General features: G+C 38.1%; 1 long non-coding RNA gene across 1 annotated transcript in view; it reads left to right on the top strand.

Moving 5' to 3' along the window:
- Positions 1–21,540, top strand: part of LOC143711577 (uncharacterized) — an 85,686-nt gene that overhangs the window by 53,306 nt on the left and 10,840 nt on the right. The window lies entirely within an intron of this gene.

Raw genomic sequence — 21,540 nt, 5'->3', positions numbered from 1 at the left:
ATGTAGACACATGCATTTTCTGTAAAGCTGCTTTGAAATATTGTGAAAAGCGCTATACATAATATACAAATAAATGAGAATTGAAAATAAAGGTGTCCAAACGTCACTGATAATACAAGAGATGTGCTTTACCGACATTATTAGCAATTCAGTTCAGCGATGCTTTTATGTTCAGCGATTACTGGTGTAACGTTAATATCGCTTGATTAACAGAGTGCTAATTACCCTTCCTGTTATCAAGAACATTTTCTTCATTAGGTGCATTTAATACAATGCTAAATCATAAATCAGATGTACCGTACAATAACATTACGATGTCAAGCAATTGATTTAAGTAGTACATTGGGTTTATTTGTCGTTTAATGACATTCGACATTCACCTATTTTACATATGTACCTTAATGGTCCAGTGGCAGAACTTTTGCCAAGCATGTCAGAGGTTCTGGGTTCTAATCCGCACTCGTATAGTTTTTTATTAAAACCCCCTTATTAAAATCAATTATGTTTATCAGTGGTTGTATATCAGTCAGGAACACATTTGTGTGCATTTTATTTTGTGATTTCACCGGAACGAATAGAGTCTCCGAAATGGATTAAAGCGCGCGTCCGTGTGAAGACTGTGCGGTGTGTGTGAGTCCCGAGAGAACATATCTGCACCACTGATCAGAGTCAACGAGCACTTTGATCACTTAATTTCAAAAACAACACAGTTTGCGTGCTAGATCACCTCTTATTTAACTAACGAACAAAATGAATGCTCTGCAAGTTAACTGGAGATGTTTTATTTATTTGTATTGGTACATCCGTGCCGCGAGATGTTTCAAAAGTGATGGGGACATGTCCCACCCGTAAATTACACCCCTGCCTTGAGCGCTTCGCCGGTGTATGGAGAGGGATTGTGGACGAGGTAGATGTAAATGTCAGCAAAGGTAAAATCTGGCAAGTTTTTACTAGACTTTAGTGGAGTCAGCAGTTCGTTTAACAGTATACGGATCTATACCTAAATTATCTATTTTATTTAAATACCGTTGCTTTTCATCTGTGCTATTTAAATGTGCGACATCTTTCCTATCACCAGGGAGAGGTTATGCAATTTAACGCAAAGGTCCTAAAGATGGCGGCCACAACAAAAAAGTCACGTGACTGAAACCCACAGCGCGTTCAGCGCGACGGACGGCGTCCTTTCAGTTTCGGTTTTCAATCGATCAAGTGAACATGTTCTCTCGATAAACCACCCCTTTCAATCCGATCAAAATTATTTGAAAATAGAGCTGACACTTTGAGTTTTTAATGGGTTATGTTATAGTCCAACTTCTTTTTAAATGTTTTTATGAAATATCTGTAGTGACTGCTTGATCATATCACTGTATTACGGCCATGCGAGCCACAAATGAAAGCTTGGCGAGCCGCGCAATGAGTAACACTGGTCTACAGGTTCCGGGAGGGCTCGCACTAACGTGCTTACGTCATCATACGTATCCTTAATTTGTGCAGCGATTGGTGGGAACAAACATACACTATTAAAAATCTGTAAGATTAAGTGACAAATAATATTTGAAAACAATTTTTAATTTGAACAACAAGAAAAATTAAACACTACTTTAATATCTTTATCAAATGTGATTAAAAAAAATAAAAATAAAAAAGAGAACTAGAGTGAGAGAGACTGTTGGGACATCTCGCGAGTTGAGGCCAGTTGAACTTGAACAACGTCATTGCGAACGCAGTTAATTCTATCGTGTCATTAAAAAAAATGCCATTCAACCGTCGTAGTAATCAGGGCTCATTGCAGGAGCAAGTAAAAAGTTAGCAACAGGAAGAACAAGATCTAGGAGGGCCTTGGGAGAAGAAGTCAAGCACAGGCTGTCTAAGGGGGTATTTATTGCTGACCATTTAAATACTCAAGTGTTGGAAAATCTAACTTTGTTTTTACAATCAGTTTAGGAAAGGATGGTAGCAGTCTTTTTTACTCCTAGCATTGTATTTTGAAATTTGTACATTCCATTCGAATACCAACACAATCTTTATCCTACAGGTCAACGATTCAGTCAACAATATTATTTGTCGCCACCTAGTGGAATCTTTAATAAAATAAACTATCTGAGTGGATTGAAAATGCATTTACTGGTCAAAAACCCTTGTCAAACTCCATTTGAGCTTGAATTTTGGTAAAATGTTACAACGTAACAACACACACACAAATCTTGTATGTCCAAAACTGTTACTTTTCAGGAAATGAAAGAAAACCTGTTTTAAGTTTCCTGCACATCTCAAAACCTAAAGTTAAATCTATTAAAAAGTCAGCATGCGATAAAGTTGTTCTGAAAAAGTCTGATTGTACGTTATTCTGTGTTGTCATCATTCAGTTTGGATTTGATTGGATTTGGGGAAAAAATGACAAAGCAGCTAATATTGCCATATCGTCCGGCTCTTTTCAAAGAATCGGCTTTTAGAGCGGCTAGTTCGCGAACGACACATCAACACTAGTGGACTGCCGAGTCGCTTTCACCCCAAAATGGCGGACGCGTAGCGCTGCTGCTGGTTGCTGGTGTTGCAACGGAACGTTCTATTGAGTTTCAACTCTTGTTCTTCTATACGTTACTCTTTGTTGCCAGCAACCAATCGGACGTCCCCATGCGCTGGCTGATTCCAGATATACCATGTAAATGTTCGTTCCTATCAAAACATTAGGTCCGAGAAAATGGAGGAAAAGCTAACCATCTGTTGCCGGGTTTCCTATCATTTATGATATCACGTTGTTTGCATATAGATAACGGTCCTGGAGGGTGTCATGACCCAAAATCTCCGAGTCCGACATCTCCGCAAATACAATACAGCAGCACCAAACACAACAACTTCGCGATTATCCATGATCCAGTGATACACGTTTGAGAATGAGCGCAACTTTTTTACTTTTATTTAAAATATTTACGAACGCTCGTTTCAAGCGGGAATTCAATTCATTTGCTCACGGTAACACCAATTTGACCAATTGCACTAATGCAAATAATAATGCAAATAATAATGGCGAATTATTATTTTTCCCCCGATCAAATGCGACCAAAACGGTTATAAAAATATTGTCATTATAAAATGTTTCTTCAATGATATTGCTTATTTTGTCTGTTTATTACATTTAATGTTGTGACACTTCTCTTCTCCCTGCTACATCAGAGCGGCCAAAGCATCAAGCTTCCCCGTACTTGTTGACAAGCGTCCTTGGCAGGGCGGCCAGAGCTTCTTTGTCACTCAAGTCGGCGGCGGTGTGAACATACAGTAAGTGAAGTAGCCTGTGTAGTTTCTGCGACACTATAGTGACACCTAGAGGAATTACAGAAAATACATAATATTGTGCAAATGCCTCTTTCGCGCGTCGTTCCTCCGTCATCATCTCAAATCATTCACACACGGATGCTTGTGACGGCATGCCTCAACGTCTCAACAGGTAAATGAAGGCTAATTTTAATAAAAGGTCCAACATATTAAGAATACGTTTAGCTGTGTTACTACGTGTAATGGTGAGAGGAAGCAATCGAGTAGCTTAAGTTATAAAAAAACGAACGGTTTGGATTGGTTTGGAATTATTTATTTTTTTGAGACACGACGCACCGCTCGGTTAATGAAGTCGCCACTAGCTCGACATACATCATATGTTGTCTTTCTATATACATAATGTTGTCTTCCAGACTTTATGGGTTGTTAGATTGTTACTTTATTTCTAGATTGTGAGAAAGTTAAAATTGGAAATTCAGTATTTAGTTAACTGTTAAAAGTTAACTGTTACCTGTGGACATCGGGCAGCACTGTGCTCCTGCCATGGCAAAAGTAACTCAATGGCCTTCTTGGACGAAGGTAAATTCCAGTCTGTGGCTATGCAAATAAAAATTAATGGATAAACGTTTAATCTAGCGATTATTTTTTCGATGCATCGAATAATCTCTAAAAATTTTCCAGTCCGATTCGATTATCTCCCCATTAATTGACTAATAGCAATTTATACATGTTGATTTACATATCTGAATGAAAAAAAAAACATGTATTCCTTAACATTGCAATGTTTATTGCTCTTAAAATTCCAAAACAAAAGACTATACAAGTGCAAAGTAATGCATTCTTAGTCAAAGGTAGCATTCAATAAAACAGCCTTGAAAACACATAGGCCTAGCTTACTGAAAAAAGTGTAATCTGTCATGGTACATTAAGAGCCACAAAATAGTAGGCCTATTTATGGTTTAATTTTCTTTGACTGACCAAATTTGAAAGTTGAGACTTTGTTAAATGTCATCTTTTTGGTCCTGTCTGTCAGTGTCCTCTTATGTATTTTTCACGACATAGCTATTTATATAATTTAATAATAAAAAAGCAGTAAAATGGCAAAATTGAATAACAAAATAAAATAACTACTTCAAAATGATATTCATTCCTTTGATCAAAGCTGAATTTTCAGCATCACTACTCCATCCTTCAGAAATCATTCTAATATTATTTGATGCCCAGGTAACATTTCTTAATGTAAAAAGGATTATGACCATCATATCTGCAATAAATAACATTTTTAGATATTAACATAAAAATCTTTAAATTTTAAAATTATTATTTTTTCTACTGTCCAAACTAATACATGTACACATTTTGGCTGATCTAAGTTATTTCCAACTTTCATTCGCTCAACCATGAAAGGGTGACATTTAAATTGTAGTCACAAAGAAATTAATTAAATAAATTAATAAACATTATCTAAAAATAAGTGACCACACATACACGTTTAACACAACGTTTTTGTATACTATTTGTAGGTACACATTTAGGTTCATAAAATGTAATTTATTAAATAAAATGAGAAAACTGACAGTTAATTCTTTCCCCAACTACAGAAAGTTCACTACAGTCAACCACACTCACTCAACGATAGTAGCCACAGTTAACACTGTCAAAAACAAGGTAAGAAAGTTAACTCATTGACTTTAATGCATTAAGCAAGTGGTTCTAAATTTTTATCTTAGGGATACCCTTCTGGATGCCTCTCTAATCTAGTGTGTTTCAAGTCGTATAATAGAACCTCTTAGAACTGAACAGCATATGTACTACTGGAGACATCCAAAATGTGCTATGCAAAGGTCTTTAGAGTTGAGAACCACTACATTTGGCTTAGACAGGTTATTACAATGCACTTTTTTTGTGTTAATGTCTAAGCACCATGGCTTGCAAAAAACAATCCTACTGGACATTGCGAAGGAAAGCCAAAGCTAAAGTTGACAGACAACTGCAGTCAATGCAAGCTGTATCATCACCATCATGGAGGGAGGACTGTGGTAGCATGCAGCACAGTGCCACAAGCCACACCGTTGATGATGACGATGATGACTTTATGGATTGTCTGTCCCATATTGATGAGCCTGAATACGTCTCGATGGCAAGTGCTCTATACAGCAGTGAATCTGACACAGACACAGAGTCTGAACTGCATCTAAGTTCCCTGGATGATGACTTGGCCACCTGGGCAACAGAACATAAAATAACACATGTTGCACTAAATTCATTGCTCAATATCCTCCGCGAGCATGATTTGAATCTGCCAAAAGATGCAAGGACACTGTTAGGAACAGTGCGCTCCAACAGGGCTGAAATACAGAGCAAAGCTGGTGGACAGTACTATCATTTTGGCCTACTGCAATCCATTTCAGGGGTACTCCATAAGAACATGGACATTGTGAGGAACATGAGCAATTTGGAGCTCCAGGTGAACATTGATGGTTTGCCTCTCTACAAGAGCTCAACAACTCAATTCTGGCCTATTCTTGGAACTGTGCAAAACTTGGTGCAGGAGGAACCTGTGACAATAGGTTTATTTTGTGGTGATAGTAAGCCTAGCTCACTGGATGAGTATCTCAGAGACTTCATCTGTGAAATAAAAGAATTAGGCAATGGTTTTGAATTTGAGGGAGTCAATTTAACACTAAAGCTTACCTCAATGGTTTGTGACGCACCTGCACGGGCTTTTCTGAAACAGGTGAAAGGACATACAGGCTACCATGGGTGCGAAAAGTGCATTCAAGATGGCATGTACATGGAGAACAGGATGACCTTCCCTAGAAATGACATGCCTCTTAGAAATAATGAGAGTTTCCGAAATAAAACTGATTCAGATCACCACCATGGCACCTCACCTCTGGAAGAAACCTCCCTGGACATGGTCTTTGGATTCCCCCTAGATTATATGCACCTTGTGTGTCTTGGAGTCATGAGAAGGCTTCTCCTCTTGTGGCTTCGGCTGGGTCCTCTCACTTGCAGACTGTCAGGATTCCAAGTCACTGTGCTGACAGAAAGGCTGGTTGGTGTCCAAAAAAATGTTCCCATGGAATTTGCAAGCAAACCAAGGGCACTGAGGGAAATAGATCGATGGAAGGCAACCGAGTTCAGACAGTTTTTATTGTACACAGGCCCTGTTGTGCTAAAAGATCTCCTTGACACAGAGGTGTACAAAAACTTCCTGTTGTTTTTTGTGGGAATTTTCATCCTGAGCAATAACAGCCTGATTGGAGATCACATTGACTATGCCAATGATATCCTGAGACTTTTTGTCACACACTTTGGACAGCTATATGGCCCCAAATTCCTGTCCTACAACGTCCACTCTCTTGTACATCTTGCAGAAGATGCAAAACACCATGGCGTACTTGACAACTTCAGCACTTTCAAATTGAGAATTATCTGCACAAGCTGAAGAGACTCCTGCGGAAACCTACATGTCCGTTAAGTCAAATTTTAAGAAGGTTCTCCGAGATGCAAAGCTGCAGCAAAGATAAAAAGAAAAACACCCCAAAGATGCTCAGAAAACCACATACAGCTGGCCCTCTACCTGAATGTTTTCAGGGAGCTTCACAGTACAGAGAATTAAAAACATGCTCTTACACTCTAAAACTGGACCAGGCTAACAGTTTTGTTTACATTGAGGGTAAAGTGTCAAAGCTGCAAAACATAATTTCAGTAAGGGATGAAATTCATGTAGCCTACAGTACCTTCAACAATCATGAACCTTTTTTTGACTATCCCCTTCCATCTTCGGCACTTGGCATTCATCTAGTTGATGACCTCTCAAGGACAACCAATTTCTGCAAGCTTGAGAAAATTGAGGGGAAAGCTTTCTTAGTTCCGCATGACCGCTGTTTCGTTTCAGTGCCTCTTTTACACACACAATTATAATTTATTTTATACACATTTAATTGCTTTTTTAACATATATTTTTGTACATTTGAATCATGAATATTTTGAATTGAAAATGTTCATGCAAATGAACAACTGAAATTTAAGAAGTGTCTTTAAACATCATGGTTTAAAGCAGGTTGCCGCAGTAAGAAAATAAAAAAAAGAAACATGTACCTGATAGTGGAATTTGTGGGAGAAGGGACAACTGGACCTATAGCTAAGTCCTGGTACTCAGATGGCCACTCCTGGTGGCCTCCATTCAAAGACTTGGACCGGTTGCTGAAGAGTGTGAGGATTATGGAGGCACCACAGCCAGACAAAGGGTGGAGCAAACATCAAGTCAGAATTCTGCACGAATCAGGTAAGCAGGTTAAACTAGACTGTAAATGAGCATTATCAAAAAGATGGTAAAATCACTAATACATGACATCCCATGGCTTAATAATTGCATGAATACACGTACATCATTTCTTTCAGCATCTTTTGACAACATCACAAAGAAATGGAAAAAGGCATGCTACACTTCTGACATCTCAGAAACGGAAATGCCTGGAAAAAGAATTCACAAGTAAGTTGTCAAAGCATATTTTACTTTAAGAATAGATACACGTAAATGTAATGTAATGGCTAGGAGCAACGTTTGGGAAAGGAAATTACATTGTAATTCTTTTTTGGGGGTACTTTTTTCTTTTTCTTTTAGTTGACAAACAGGGCAGTGTTATCACTAATCTATTCCTGCTTTGTAAATTAATCTACAACCATGATTTTGCTTTTAGAAGGAAAATATATACATCAGATGATGAGCCTCATGATACTTCCCCCCCAAAAAAGAAAATTATTAACAGAGAAAAAGCCCCACGTGCACCAAAAGCCCCACCTACACCAAAAGCCCCACCTACACCAAAAGGAAACATCAAGACAAAAGGTAGAAAAACAATTAAACTAGTTAAATGGTTGCTAGATGTATATGTAACTGCTGAGTGCTTTTATTTTTTTTCAGGTCCTGTTGTAAGACCCCTGCTCACACCAAATAGAAAGTTCAGCAATTGTGAGTTTACATTTTTAAAACTGTTATTTTTGTCATGAAAATATTTTAATTACATACAAAATTTACCAATATCTCCATTCTCAGCTCCAGATGTACCAGTGAGCTTGTCCCAGGCAGACGAGCCTTTGCATGAACACCCACCTGCCATTCAAGGTAAAACAGCATTAATTGGTATATGGAGGAAATCAAAAACACATTCATTGCAATGAGTCACAGTCTAACACAAAGTAATTTGACTTTTTTTCTGCATAATTAGAGAACACATTCCAGAGACCCTATCAACACCCAAGACCCTCTACACATCAGGGAAGAATGCAGAGTAAATATATATATATTTTTTTTTTAAAAAAAGCCAATTTCAGTCATTATTGAGGTATTGGAAATCCTTGTGTACCAGCTTCATGCACTGTCATGGTAGCAAATGCAACTTACCAACTTCACCTTTCTCAGCTCCAGTGAGCTTGTCCCAGACAGACGAGCCCCAAGATGATTGGGGTGAACACTCACCCAACATTCAAGGTAACAAACCATTCGCTAGCTAGCACATGCAGGAAACACATACACTGCCCATGAATAACAGTCTAACACAAGGAAATGTAAAATGTTCTATATAATCCATCAGAGGACACAATCTCTGAACTGAGTCTAACACTCACCCAACATTCAAGGTAAAAAAAAAAAACATTAATAAAACAAAGAATATTTATTACAATTGACCCTTCGAATGGAGTTCTATTGACAGGCGATCTGACCAATCAAAATACGCCTAATCCACCATTTTTGTCAGACAAAGCAGTCAGAAGAGTTAGTAGATTTACATTGGAGGATTTGAACTTGAAAAACAGAGTGTACTGACATCTTTCCACAGTTAAAACAACACTCCTCCTTATATTCGTTCATGTTTTTTTGATGTTATAAATTAACTAGAAGGAAGAGATAAGTTATTGCGCTGCATGTGAGCTGTGAATGGGACTAAAACAGAAATACTTCAGAGGCTTTATCATTATTATTGCTGGAAGACTAATTCATATCTTGAGAATACTTTTACCGTTATATCTTAAAAATATAATATATTGTCCATCCCTACAATCACTGCACATAAAAGACAACCTCACACTAATTCAACATTTTCTGTATAATCCATTAGAGAATGCATTTTCTGTCCTGAGACCTTCAAATTCCAAGCAAGGAAGAACACCACGTAAGTTATGAGTCTTGTCTCACACATAGCAGCAGTAGAACGAGTACCTAATGTCAAGATCTAAGAGTGAGCTTCTCTCACGCAGAGCACCAACAGGATGCTTGGCGTGAACACCCACCTGCCATTCAAGGTAAAACAGCATTAACCCATTTAATCCCAAATTTCTTCTTGCAACTTGAGTACATGCATTTTACTCCTTAGACCTCCCTAACACTCAAACAATATGCCTTTTTTGATTTTATGTAGGTTAAGTTAGTGAAATATTAGGTTTTATACTCGTCACAATAGTGACCGGTGGGAAACAACATAGTCAGAATTCATTCAAATTCTTCAATTAGACCTATTGAGACAATTCATTACAAATCATCCAATATCTCGTTTTGTCATTTCGTGAAGAAGGCTTAGTGGGTGAAAAGGTTGTCATGTACAAAGTTACACCCTGGAGGAACTTCTGCTTGTTCGGCTAGACCCCTATGGGCTAGACCATGTCTATGTCAAATGGGCCGTTTCACCCTGGTACTCCCTATCTGAGCCATCACTATCACAGTCACTTTCAATTGGGGGTGGGGGGAAGGGGGTCATGCACGTCTAGAAGGTCCAACACATTGAACGTTTCTGGGATACTCATAACTACACTGAACAAAATTATAAATGCAACACTTTTGTTTTTGCCCCCATTTTTCATGAGCTGAACTCAAAGATCTAAGACCATTTCTATGTACACAAAAGGCCTATTTCTCTCAAATATTGTTCACAAATCTGTCTAAATCTGTGTTAGTGAGCACTTCTCCTGTGCCAAGATCATCCATCCTCCTCACAGATGTGGTATATTCAGTGTAGGATTGCCAATACCTGCCAATGCCAGCCAATACCTGCGTTTTCAATTGAAGCACTGTTATCCTGTTGTACTACCGGTCACAATTTGGGACCGTAAACAAATTTGCAAGTCTTATGAGCACAATATTTATGCAGGAGTATAATTCTCAAAATATATCAGTAGTAGACCCTTTAAAGAATATATGTACAAAATATAATAGTTCTATCTGTAAATTAACATGTTTTATATACTACTTTTTTGTAGTAGTCTGAGGAAGAAATCTTCTTCTAGATGTGCAAGCAGGAAGTGAACTGATCTGGTCATGTGACCTTTCACACTAGTCACATGACATTAATTGATTTTAATCAAGACAATCTATGTTGTCATTTAAAAGTTGAATTTCTTGCCCAAAGTCAATAACATTTTTAGAGCTTCCAGAAATGAGAAAAAAGTTGCGGGCACAATTGGTCACAAAACCGGTGGGATTAAACGGGTTAATTGGTATATGGAGGAAATCAAAAACGCATTCATTGCAATGAGTCACAGTCTAACACAAAGCAATTTGACTTTTTTTCTGTATAATTAGAGAACACATTCCAGAGACCCTATCAACACCCAAGACCATCTACACATCAGGGAAGAAAGCAGAGTAAATATATATATATATATATATATATATATATATATATATTTAAAAAAAAGCCAATTTCAGTCATTACTGAGGTATTGGAAATCCTAGTGTACCAGCTTCATGCACTGTCATGGTAGCAAATGCAACTTACCAACTTCACCTTTCTCAGCTCCAGTGAGCTTGTCCCAGGCAGACGAGCCCCAAGATGATTGGCATGAACACCCACCTGCCATTCAAGGTAAAACAGCATTAATTGGTATATGGAAGAAATCAAAAACACATTCATTGCAACGTGTCACAGTCTAACACAAAGCAATTTGACTTTTTTTTCTGCATAATTAGAGAACACATTCCAGAGACCCTATCAACACCCAAGACCCTCTACACATCAGGGAAGAATGCAGAGTAAATATATATATATATTTTTAAAAAAAGCATTATTGAGGTATTGGAAATCCTTGTGTACCAGCTTCATGCACTGTCATGGTAGCAAATGCAACTTACCAACTTCACCTTTCTCAGCTCCAGTGAGCTTGTCCCAGACAGACGAGCCCCAAGATGATTGGGGTGAACACTCACCCAACATTCAAGGTAACAAACCATTCGCTAGCTAGCACATGCAGGAAACACATACACTGCCCATGAATAACAGTCTAACACAAGGAAATGTAAAATGTTCTATATAATCCATCAGAGGACACAATCTCTGAACTGAGACCCGCAAGTACCCACCAAGCAAGAACACAGAGTAAGTTATTTGTTTTTTAAAGAAAAAAAAAAAGACTCATCTCATTTACATACATTACAAAGACTCATGTAATGTAACTTTTTGAGATTACATTTTAATTATCTGTGGCTGGCTACATTAACTGTTTAGATTAGTCTTAAAAGTTTGTCATCTAGTTATTTTCTTCAAGCAGGTCCTAATTTGTTTAAGTCAGTTAAATAAAGAGGTAGACTGGTATGATTGGAATTGGAAAAGTAAAACTATACTTACCCCTTGGTTAACTGCAAATAAACTTGTTATAAAATAACATTTTAGTTAATTGAGGGTGGATGAGAGACGAATAAAGTAAATATGTTAGCCGAATGACTCATGTAACATTAACGTGAGTTAGCCGGTTAGCCAGAGAACTACACAATATAAAACTACATATTTTGAACACCCAGTAAAAAATATATACATCATTAAATAATCATACTAAGCGATAAACTGGATACTGTCATCTTTATAACTTTGCAAAAATCTGCATTACACATGTCAAAGGGAATATTCGGAAATGCATAGAACATTTAAAATATGATCTCAAAATCTACAGAGGGGTTCGGAAATCTGGTCTGGAAAAGTATGGAATTTTGAAAATGTGTAGGAACGCTGTTAAAGGGATACTCTACTTTTTTTGGAAAAAGGCTTTTACAACTCCCCCAGAGTTAAACTGTTGAGTTTTACCGGTTTTGAATCCATTCAGCCGATCTCCGGTTCTGGCAGTACCAGTTTTAGCATAGCTTAGCATACATCATTGAAGTGCACAAGACCCATTAGCATTTCTCAAAACAAAATGACCAAAGTGTTACGATATTTTTCCTATTTAGAACTTGACTCTTCTGTGGTTACATCGTGCATTTAGACCGACGGAAAATGTAAAGTTGTGATTTTCTAGGCTGATATGGCTAGGAACTATACTCTCATTCCTGAGTAATAATCAAGACACTTTACTGCCGTACCATGAGTGCAGCAGGCGTAATGATATGCCGCAGCGCCTGAAAATAGTGCCCAGCTTCCAACGTGACCGGGACTAAGTTTGTGTAGTCATTACGCCTGCTGCACTCATGGTACGGCAGTAAAGTGTCTTGATTATTACTCAGGAATGAGAGTATAGTTCCTAGCCATATCAGCCTAGAAAATTGCAACTTTACATTTTCCGTCTGTCTTAGTGCACGATGTAACTACAGAAGACTCAAGTTTTAAATAGGAAAAATATTGAAACACTTTGGTAATTTTTTTGGGAGAAATGCTAATGGTCTTGTGCACTTCAATGATGTATGTTAAGCTATGCTAAAAGTGGTACTGCCAGAACCGGAGATCGGCTGAATGGATTCAAAAACTCTGGGGGAGTTGTAAAATAAGTCTATTTCCAAAAAAAGTGGAGTATCCCTTTAAGAACTTTTTGTTCTTGCAGGTGCTTCTGGTGTGAGTCGATGGAGTTGCATCTCTGATCAATGTACACGTACGTTAAATTGAAGTTCTAAATTTGTAAAATGTAAATTTTTAAGATTAATAAAGATACTCGCCCAGATAAACCTACTGTATTGCAGCTGTTGAGAGGGTGATTCTGGAGACACTGCATGAATTGGACATGAAGATGAATCACCTGACTTCAGTAGTCCAGTCCCTTGCAGGCCGTTCCAATGTTCCAGTGCTGGTGCAGGACAGTGAGGATGATGTCTTTCCTCTCACATCCATGGAAGATCTAGATAATCTGGAAAGACGATTATCTGAAAGAGGGATGATGAAAAAGATGGTAAGAATCGTTGACATTTGTAGGTTTAACAATTGTAATGAAGAAAATTGTGTCCAGTACATTATTTGTGTTTTGTTTGTTTCCAATATTATCTTTATTTTTTTAAGGTGAACAGATTATCCATCAGTGGAGGACATACACTGAAAAAAACAGTATGGAGAATCTGTTCCAAGGTCTTTGGTCCTGTAGCCAAACAACTGAACTGGTGCGGAAGGGGACAAAAGCGGGGGATAATGAAAACAAATATAGGATCACTCTTAATAGGTATGTTCGCATCGTGCCTAACGCCCTTCAACCGTTCACTTACTTATTCACAATACTGCACAGCCTCTCCTACCAAATTGCTTACATATATATATATATATATATATATTAGGGCTGTCAGTTAAACGCGTTATTAACGGCGTTAACGCAAACACATTTTAACGGCGTTAATTTTTTTATCGCGCGATTAACGGTCTTTTTGGCCTAGCAAACTTTGTAGTTTTTTTTTCACATGCTTTTGCAATAGGACGCGGCATGGACGTTTTGAAAGCGCAAGCGGATCTAGCTAGACCGGAAACAAAACAACAGGCACGCCGCACACACTTGTTTGGGCTTGCGAGCCGGATGCGCGAGCGCGAATCTCTCTGCTCGCGCGTGGAATATAATGTGCCGAGCACGAATCTCTCTGCTCGAGTCGCGCGCTCTCAGATACACGCTGCTCTTGTTAGAATTTTCTCTGGGCTCGCTCAGACAATATGTGCCTGCACTTAAAACGTGTTCAGTGCAATCGCGAATCTCTCCTCTTCCCCAGCTAACAATTTTAGGTTATAAGAACGTTTTCATAACGTTCCCATTAAGTTATAAAAACGTTATTTCTGAATGTTATAGGAACGTTCAAAACGTCCAGTTTTGAGTGGATGACGAGCGCGAGACACCGAAATGGATGCCAATAAGATTCTGAATGGAACGTTTACTTTAAAAAGTTGCCAAATGGTTCCATTGACGAGACCAAAGTGATCTGTGTGTTTTGTCGTTGTGAACTGAGCTATCATCATCGCAGCACGTCCAGTCTGAAATACCACTTGATGATGGCCAAACACACACACACACAGCTGATGCGAATTCTCCGCCCCCTCGTCAATATCAGGACCTCGTCAGTATTTCTTTCACCCTTTTATTGATGGACAGTGTTACATTGTGTGAGAGATTATTTGCTCCAAGTAAGAATGTTTTAGTGTGAAATTGAACACAATATATGCCAATGTTGTTTTCAATAAAAAACATTTGCACAAAGCAAGCCGATCCACTTTTCCATGTTGATAAGAGCATTAAAATGAGAAAAAATAATGGGACAAAAAGAAATCAAGAGACATTTAGAATAGATAAAAATGTGCGATTAAATGCGATTAATCGCGAGTTAACTATGACATTAATGCGATTAATCGCGATTAAATATTTTAATCGTTTGACAGCACTAATATATATATATATGCCATGTGCTGATTAAACGGTGTAAAATGTTGTATTACACGAGCGTTAGATATGGAAACATTTGTTTAGACATGATTCGGGCATTCATTAGGTAAAACGCAGCAAGTGGTGAGAACCGTTGAATTCTAGATAATGCACGTTTACAGTAATTTATTCTTAATATTTTACAGCAAGTGTGTCGTCAGTTATTACTCTTTTCAATTTAAAGACCAGTTTGTTAGAACTTAAGACAACAAACCACAAAATCAACCGTTAACGCAAACGCCATGATTAAACAAAAGAAATAGCCTAGCCTATTCGTTGCAACCTTAATCAGGTTAGAACTTTATTCATTAACTTTACTTGATATAAAATATATATTTGACTGACCATATTAATAACAATTAATCAGATTAGCCACGTACCTAATTTTCCCACTGGGACAGACGTCTTCCACGCGTGTGCTGAGGATCTTTGACAGCACATGCGCACTGCGCAGTAGCCTAGTTCAAAAGAGTCGATTTCCTGAATTTGACCCATATATGGAGTTGACGAGTAGGCTATGAAATTTTTGTTGTTCAATGTATTATTATTATTGGACATCGAACGTCTCAACCAAATTGGTCGTGATCTTTCGCACCTCTCTCTCATTTCTTTTTTCTTTATTCTTTTAGAATAATATAATTAATTTTGGACCCTCCTGAGTTAGTCAAACCAGGCACGGCGCCAGGATTCCAGGTTTGGATGGGCCAGACCAATTGTGGGTGGGCCTTAAATTAAAAACGTTATCCAATCACTGTTTAACCTAATAAAAATTACTGACTAATATACGTAGGCTATACATAATATAAATTTTAATAGCTTAATGCTCTTTAAATATTTTGTTGCAATGTTAAAAAGTTTCGGTGCATATATATGGAGTCAGGACGGACCTATCCGCGATCGCTCTCCTTGGTTCTGACCAAAAGAAGAGTGCTTTGTAATCTCCATTACGCATCATACCTGCATTGCTGCGTTTCCCGATAAAAGAAAAAGCGGTGTTCTTTATAAAAGAAGCACTTCAGAAATAGTTGAAATTGCATTTATTAGGACTCATGGAATAGGCACAGGCGCTGGCGCCCTCCTAGCAACGGCGCTGGTCGCGCTAGCTGCGCTAGTCGCACTATAGAGGGTGGCAGAGATGTGCTAGGTGATGTGGATCTCAGCTCTCCTCAGTGGCGGCGCCAGAGATTTTCTGTTGCAGGTGCTATGGGGATGCTCAACACTTAATAGACGGGGGGGGGGGGGGGGGGGGGGGGGGGGGGGTTGCATTACATGCGCTTCATGCGCACACACGCACATTTACACACACACACACACGCAAGGTCTCTCGCTCTCTCTGTCTTGCGCGCGCTCTCTCTGTCTTGCGCGCGCTACATGCGCTTCATGCGCACACACGCACATTTACACACACACACACACACACACACACACACACACACACACACACGCGCAAGGTCTCTCGCTCTTTGTGTCTTGCGCGCGCTACACGTTTGGAGCTTAGATTCCGCGAGATTTGAACTAATTTGCGGCCATCAGGGAGCCGCTATCTTGGGATGTCTGCAAACGTTCACCGGGCGCCGCGTCCATTGGCCAAAGAAGATCGCCTGTTTGGGCCTCATGTTTTTTTAGACTAAATATATATTTTTTAATTATTCTTTAATACCCTTTTTAGCAACATGAAAAGACTATTCAAACATGAGATGACATTAAAATATAAATATAAAAAAAAAAAAAATCACAGACATTTCTTGGGGGTGCTGGGCGGGTCCTATGGCTATTATAGGGGGAGCTACAGCACCACCTAGCTCCCCCCTGGCGCCGCCACTGGCTCTCCTTCATCTCCTGCTTGCAGCGATGACTCAGAGACTGTACGTGCGCGTTTTTAAGGTACCTAAACAATGACTGTTGCAACATTGTCCTTTACTGGAAATTATTTTCACACTTTCACAAGCTCATGATAAGCGCTGAAGCTGCAATATTTCCGGAGACATGGAGTGGGTAAAACATTATTTTGACCACTTGAGTTTTGTTTTGTAGAAAGACTTTTTATTTTATTTTTATTTTTTAAAGATTTTCGTTTTGTAGCCTATAAATTGTATCTAAATTGCAAATATATAGCAGACAATGTAATAAGGCGCCGGCACGATCACTTGCATTGCACGACAACTGGAGCATGTTTCCGCCACAGAGTGAAAAATAAAAAATGTAATTGCGATTTTTTTAATCTCACAATTCTGACTTTTTATCTCAGAATTACGTGATATAAAGTGGCAATTGCAGGTTAACTATAAAGTCAGAATTGCGTGATATAGGCCTAAAGTCGCAACTGTGTGTTATTAAGTCAAAATTGCATAAAGTGCGAGAAATATACTTTTTTTTTCACAGAATTGCATGTTTATATCTCGCAATTCTGACTTTATAATACGCAATTGGGATATATAAAGGCAGAATTGAATGATATAAAGTCGCAATTGCGTGTTACAAAGTCAGAATTGAATTGTGAGATAAACTATTCTGGGGTAAAATAAATAAATAAATAAATAAAAGAAGCAATTGCGACTTTATTTCACTCAATTCTGACTTTATAACACGCAATCGCGGCTTTATTTCACGCAATTCTGATTTTATATCTCGCAATTCTGAGGAATAAAGTCAGAATTGTGAGATGTAAACTCGCAATTGTGAGATAAAAAGACGCAATTATCTTTTAAAATGTTTATTCTATGGCGGTAACAAGCTTCCATAGTAGGCTATAGCCTGCCCTATTTAAGCAGCCTATAATTAAATTAATATAAAGGGGCGATTTGCCCACTAATGGCTTAAATGAACAACTTCGACTAGGGGGGAAAAATAGTCGGAGGCCTTATTCCACATATCTTCGAAGTTCGAACCAGCAGGCCATTCTACACATGCTCTGATCGGAACAACCCCGAACACTCTGCTGAACTTGCGCAGAAACATCAAAATAGACATAACCAGCTTTTTAATTTTTTTTTTTAAACCTAAACATTTAGACTAGCCTATTTTAGCACAAATTATGAGCTTATTGGCGATTTTTGAATAATTCTTGACAAAACATTTTTGAAGAAATGTTTTGGGTGGGCCTGTTGAAAAGTGGGTGGGCCTAGGCCCGTCAGGCCCACCCATAACGCCGTGCCCAAGAGTCTGAAACGTATGACAATAAAGCGAAGTTTAAAGTTCCTAATGCAGAATTTCAGCACCACTGGAAATGAAATCAATCAAAGAAAAAGCATAATTATTATTTTTTTTGTCTAGGATGAGGGTCTATTTGTTTTTCACCTATGTTGATTATGAAAAAAATGAACAGATGGCCAATATATCGGGAGAAATGGTCAGAGATGATTTTGGCCAATTAATTAAGTTTGATTTGTAGAAAGCCTTTATTTAAGGTGAATTTCGTTTTGAATAAATTGTGATACATTAAATACATAAATTTTAATACATTTTTCATCAACCAATTACCTGGATTTAATAAATAAGAAGCTAATAGCAGATTTCGGGGCGCAGTCACTTGCATATGCACTGGAGCATTTTAAATATAGATTTTAAAAATATAAATATATAAAATATATAAATTATATTATTATTATTTATATAAATTATATAATTTGTATAGGCTAATAATATATATATATATATATATATATATATATATATATATATATATTCAAACAGAAAACATTAATTTTAAAGTGTCATAATATTTCACAATATTACTAGGTTATTTTATTTTTAATTTTTGGGCTGCATTTATTTGGCTGAGCAGAAGAGACTTTAAAAACATTTAAAAATGGTCCTTTGAACGGCAGTGTGTTGCAAACATATTGCTTAAGTCCTTGCCCAAACTCATAAGAACCCAGTAAAATCTTAGCTATTTATATTTATATATTTTATTCTATTTATATTTTGAAAAAAAAAATCTATATATATACCCTATATATATATATATATTTAGATTTTTGTTAAATTGATTTTACCTTTAACACACAGGAGCCGCAATGAAGAATCCTATTCTTCCATCGCCAACAGAAGCAGAGGCTGAAAAGCACGTAAAGGATTATCTCCGCTTGGCTCCAGGGAGAACGCCCTCTTAAAAGCCACGTTGTGTTCTTTTGTATTGTTTGTTAGAGATTTTGAATAAAATTTAATAAATCAATGGTTATTTTCAAACACTAATAAAAACATTCAAATCATAGACAACTGTTGTGTGCTTTCATTCTGAGTGAAAAATGCGTGTACTCATGTGTAGACACAATTAATTGGTGTAGCTGCTGTAGCCTAGTTTTTATGAATGTGAGGGAACGTCGTCTAATTAAAAACGACATCTATGCAGCATCTATCAGATGTCTAACAGACATAAGATTCTAATTGTTAACGTCTCCAATACATCCAATGGATGTCATTTGAATGTCTGATAATGACGTCTATGCGACGTCTTCCAGATGAGCAAACGCCCTTAGAATTACGTCTCCCAGATGATAACGACGACGTCGCACAGATGTCTGTGCGACGTGCGTGTGCTATCTGGGAAGCGCATACTTGCAGCAGTCTCGCACGCGCTTAGAGCTTGTGTGAATTGCACGTATAAAATGAAGTAAAGGAACAACCTCGATCCATCAGGAAACGCCACATAGGTCGCTGCATTTCACTGCGTTTCGTGACATTTTTTCCTTTTGCCTGAAGAAGCCGTTCGCCGGAGATGTGTTAAAAGATAGCGGAGTGCATTCATGATTTTTAGGCTGCTCTTATGAGGACACTCGACAAAACGGACAGTTTGGCATAATTTGTGTGTTATGGTTCGTTCAAGCCCGAAAGAGAACTCGATACTGACGCACATTTTTCTGTAGTGTGTGTGTGTGTGTGTGTGTGTGTGTGTGTGTGTGTGTGTACTTTAGAGGAACGAGTGTGTGCCGCCTTGCACTTCTGATAGTCTGAGGAGCCAATTGTGTTGCAACTACTCTCCGGCGCCGCCATCTTTGTTTTGGGTCTGATGAATCGACGTGCATATTTTGCGTCGACGTAATCGATGACGTTAAAGCGTTGTCCCAGCCCTAATTACATAACAGGCAAAACTGCCAGTTAGGACCTTTGTAAACAAACAAAAAATGCCTCATGCAAAAAAACTTTTGAAAAATATTTTCGCCAGCATAAAGCTTTGTCAACTGTCAGTTGGCAGGTAAGAAGCTCCAGATCAAAACCAAGTTACAAAATCCATTTATTTAATGATTTTAAATGTTACTTATCAGTAAAAAATTTTGACATTTGGGTTTAAAGTGTTTTAATTCTACAATATATGGTTTAAAAACGTCTGAGTGCTGCCCTCTTCAGGTTGAACGGTGGCTACTGCAGTTGAATTTTCCTATTGCGGTGGTAAGTGACGTAGCGGTGGCAGGTGACGTTGACAGGTCCCATACAGAGAGATGCGTCACAGGTGCACGCCCCCACTCCGCTGGGCTCTGCCCACTTTTCCAGCATTTTTCAAATATTGCCAGTGGGTGGAGTCAGACTCTGACCAGGGGTTTATTTACCCTTTTAAAAAAAAGTAACATAAATGTTAAGCTAAATAAAGGTAAGCAACATGATCACCAATACACTACAGAAACCTTGATGGTGATTTAAAAAACAAAATTTTTTGCCACTCAACAATTTCACACTTTTGTAGGGTTGGGTACCGAAACGCGGTGCCAATAGGGAACCGGTTCCGACGTAAACGGTAGTAACCAGACCGAATAAGAACGAATATTTCGGTGCCGGATTTCGGTGCCTGACTCTCTGTGTCATGAGGCCCAAGGTCTCTCGCTCTTGCTCTCCCCTTCTCTGCCGTGCGCGCACTACACGGTTTGGAGCACAGTCTGTTCTGTCTCGCATGCGCGCTCTTGCTCGCTCACTCTAGATTCCGGGAGATTTTAACTAATTTGAGGGCATCAGGGAGCCGTTATCAATATGCGCGAGACTCCCGGAACGTCTGCTGGGTATCGGTTGGGTTTTATACAATACCAGTACCTACTCGGTATTTTTTAAACGGTTCCAGTGCTTAAGTGGTTCTTGAAACGGTACTTAAGAAAACAAAACCGCACACACTTTGTCAAAAAATAATACCCTTTTATTAACAGGGCCAAACTGGACACAATATTAACTTAAATCTTTAAACAATATAAATACAAGTAACATATGGTAATAATAAATAAACCAATATGAAATAAAAATTCACATTTACATAATATCAAATAAAACAATATTGTATAAAAAATGTAATAATACTGGAGATTAATAGAGATTACTTCCAGGGTAATCTAATCTCGACATGGCTCCAGGTTCCCAAGTTTTGTCTGCTTGAACCAGTCATGTAAGTTATCTGGTCATTCTAAGTTACAGCAGCGCTTAGGTTTTTAATTATGCCCATACCCTCTATTTGAATCATGTGCATACCCTCTATAAGCGTCAATTCCTTAGTTACTTAAAGTTATTGTACGAATTGTATCCTAGTCATTTACGGTAGTTTATGCTTGTGCGGTGCTCCTAATCTTTTTTATTTTGACGAGGTTCACATTTAATTTGTCCATTTTTATTTGGTAGAAGATATTTCGGCAAAAACAG

This window comes from Siphateles boraxobius, unplaced genomic scaffold (assembly GCF_051911475.1).
Source record: "Siphateles boraxobius isolate OS27281-9 unplaced genomic scaffold, OSU_SipBor_1 5, whole genome shotgun sequence".
Taxonomy (NCBI): Eukaryota; Metazoa; Chordata; class Actinopteri; order Cypriniformes; family Leuciscidae; genus Siphateles; species Siphateles boraxobius.
The sequence above is the reverse complement of the archived record's forward strand: the minus strand, read 5'-3'. Positions and strand labels throughout refer to the sequence as shown.